This window comes from Zingiber officinale, chromosome 11B, assembly GCF_018446385.1.
Source record: "Zingiber officinale cultivar Zhangliang chromosome 11B, Zo_v1.1, whole genome shotgun sequence".
In the NCBI taxonomy this organism is placed as follows: Eukaryota; Viridiplantae; Streptophyta; class Magnoliopsida; order Zingiberales; family Zingiberaceae; genus Zingiber; species Zingiber officinale.
This window is the reverse complement of record NC_056007.1, coordinates 66870302-66873973: the sequence shown is the minus strand read 5'-3', so window position 1 is coordinate 66873973 and position 3672 is coordinate 66870302.

Below are 3672 nucleotides of genomic sequence, written 5' to 3'. Positions count from 1 at the left end.
TGTATAGATGCCATATAAACCAATGCTAGGGATGCATTATGATTTAGAATGGGCAGATACATCAAGAGGAAGCCAAAACTAGGATTTTATGTCAAGGTTTAATTGAACCATTTAGCTAGTTTTAAATTTTGTATCAATCTTGGAATCTGTGATAAATATATTTTTTATATATATTTTTTCCAAGTAGACATGGATAAAATAGACCTCTCCACAAAATTTGAGATTTTTTGGAGGTCTGTGGAATTGTTGGCGTATTTCTGAAAGTGGGTCAAAAGGCTGATTTTTGTCAACATAGAGTACCAATCAACTGGTACAGTTACTAGTCGACTGGTAATAGTAATTTTGAGCACAAAAGATCTCTGTAAGCTTATTTTGACGATAGCAGTTGACTGGGATTTATACCAGTCGACTGGTAACACTGTTCATGAGCACAGAATGTCTCTGTAAGCTCATTTTGACGATGACAGTCGACTGAAACTTATAGCAGTCGACTGATATGACCTAAAAATATTTTTTTTACATTAGAAAATGACCAAAAGAGTGGTGAACATGTATGTAATCTTATGGGGGATTAATACATGATGTTTATGGTCATTAGAGGTCAAAGAGTCCAATAATTGGGATATTGTTGGAGCTCTTTTTGATATATGACAAAGGGGGAGAAATTTAGGTTTAAGTGGGAAAGCTACATACCTTTGCAAGAAATCCTAGCTCAAGGGGGAGCTTAGGTGAAAGGGGAGTGATTGCTCATTTATTAGAAAAGGGGGAGAAGTTTACCTTTGCAAGAAATCCTAGCTCAAGGGGGAGCTTAGGTGAAGGGGGAGCCTAGGATTAGGTTCCATGATTTATGCATGTATAGATTGCATATTTATTTGCATTATTATTGCTATATTGTTTCCCTAACTTAAACGGGTTGTCAAACATCAAAAAGGGGGAGATTGTTGGAGCAATCTGGGTACCCTAAGTTTTGATGTTTGGGCAAAGGTTTAAGTTAGGTTTATTGTTGTATTTGATATGCATTGTGAGTGTGCAGGATACAGGTACAACAAGGAAAGTCCAAGTGTGATCTTGGCAAACGAGGAAAGTCCAATGATGAGTCTTGGCAGTGTAAGTCCAAGCATGTAGTCTTGGCAACGTAAGTCCAAGTGTGACTTGGCAATGGATGAAGTCCCGGAGGCGCGACCTCTTGGCAAAGGAAGACCCGACAACAATGACAAGTCCGATGGAAGCTCCAGAAGGCAAGCCGTGAAGGATGAGGAGACATCCGAGGGACGCAAGATTGATGGAGGAGGCTAGAAGGCTAGGTCTAGGTTGGTCGGGCGAGGACGAGTGCTGAGTGAATATGGGGGGGGGGTAAATCCTAGGATTAGGGTTTACTGTAGCAATATTGCAACGATAATGTAGTAGTACTATAGCAGTCGACTGGTGGTTTCATCAGTCAACTGGTGCAGTCGACTGGGAGCGAACAGAGGGCTGGTATCGACCCGTTAGGCTGTAACGGTTAAATTTTCACATGTTGGTTAGTCCTAGGAAAATGTACCGGTTCCACTGTACAAAATTTTTTGTACAAGTGTCGAACTTTTCCTTAAATAACCTATTGTGTTCTTTAGAAATTAAATTAGGAATCGCAGACGGAACTTAACATCATTGATTCCAAATTTAACTTATCTGTTCTTAATGGTTTAGATTTGAATCGCAAGCGGAACTTAAAACTATTGATTCAAATCCACCTATGTTATTAATTTCATTAAATATTAATTTTCAAAATTCGCTTCCAGGACTGCATGGCGAGGCACATGGCCTTCTTGGATATGGGAGCAACCACCACCGCCTAGACAAAGCCTTTTAAGGAAAGCTAATATTTAATTTCCTTAAATAACTCTAGGTTAACCAAAAAGAACAATCGAATCACAAATTCAAAAAATAAAAGAAAAGAAATGTTGGTGCGGGAAGCATCCGACGATCGAACCTTAGTTTTGATAATGACAAAGGATTCAAGGTTAAGTTGGTTTGTGATCTAACATGCTTGATTGAGTGTTTCAGGAAAGTCCAACTGCGGTTAGGCAGGTGAAAATCCTAAGGGGTGGTAACCTTAGGTCCTAGGGGGCGATAACCCTAGGTCATAGGGGGTGGTAACCCTAGGTCATAGGGGGTGGTAACCCTATGCGGAAAGTCTTGGTGGGTTGAGTGCTTCAGGCAAAACTCCTAGGGGGTGGTAACCCTAGGTGGAAAGTCCTGGTGTCGCGAACCAGGTGAAAGACTGGATCAGCCGGGAAGCGGAAGTCCAGTAGAAAGTCCGAAAGCATCAAGTGCCGAGCAAAAGTCCAGTCGATCTGAAGGATCACACTGGCATCAGGTAATCTCTCCTGAGGGGAGTAGGTGAGGACGCGTTCCTCGCTAAGGGAACAGTAAGCGTCGGGTCGACCTAGGATTTTCGGTCGGAAATCCGAAGTCAGACCCGGATAGTCTGATGACTATCGATAATATTTTATTACTTTATTTATTGATTTATGTGCTAACTTTGTGTTGCAGGATATTGTTTGGGACTAACATGTCTTGCAGATACAAAATAATGAAGTCTTCCCTCGGATGAACAGTGTCCGAGGCGCCTCCATGGAGCTTGGAGGCGCCTCGGGTGCAAAAGCTGAGCTGGCCACGAAACAGGGCTGAGGGTGCCTCGGAGGGTTATAGAGGTGCCTTGGAAGGTGCCTTGAAGACCCATGAAGGCGCCCTCTAGCAGATAGGTTTCGACCAGTTTGTCACTGATCCACGCATGCGACTCGGGCGAACTGGAGGTGCCTCGGACGAGCTTGGAGGAGCCTCCAGCATGCTTTAAAAGCAGGTTTCGAGCAGCACCTCCAAACAACAATTCTAAGCCTTCTCTCATTCACATGCTGCTCCAAAAGATGCTTCGAAGTGCTGCTACTCGTGCCCGATGACCCAGATCTCCGAGATTTCATTTTCCGTCGTTGCTATAGATTTATTTATTACACTTATTGTAATACTTAGTTTGTAATAATCATGCTTATAGTTGTTGCCCACCGAAAGCGATGAAGGATCGCGGGCCTTCGAGTAGGAGTCGATCTAAGCTCCGAACGAAGTAAATCGTTGTGTTCCTTCTTTGCATTTATTTCATTTCCGCTGTGTTTGCTCTTAATTTATGATTCCGATAATCGATAAAATAGAAATAGCCACGAGCACTATTCACCCCCCCTCTAGCGCTTCTTGATCCAACAATTGGTATCAGAGTGGGGTCGTTTTGAATTGGTGCAACCACCATTCAAAACAATTTTTCGTGGTAGTTTCAGATTTTCGGAGTCAATTAGAATTTAGCTTTATATCTATATTTTAATTCTTTCCTCGAATCGGTTTATGCTCGAGGTGTTGGTTCGTCGGGCCGCGAAAACCGCTTTTTCACGTCGCGGAAACCCCGAGTCACCCAAAGCCATGGATCTCGTGCAAAGATTCATAAACAAAAACTTTTCGAAAAACTTTTTCTTGTACGAGTTTGTAAAAACTTTAGATCTACACTAAAGTTAAGATCATTACCCTTGTAGCGAAGCCCTTCGCGTTCCCGCTCGTCCAAGGTGCCGGATCTCTAGACCGTCAAGTGTACGGTCCTCTAGAAGTATCCACACGAACAATCCTTGATGGAGAAGACCAAACAAAGGT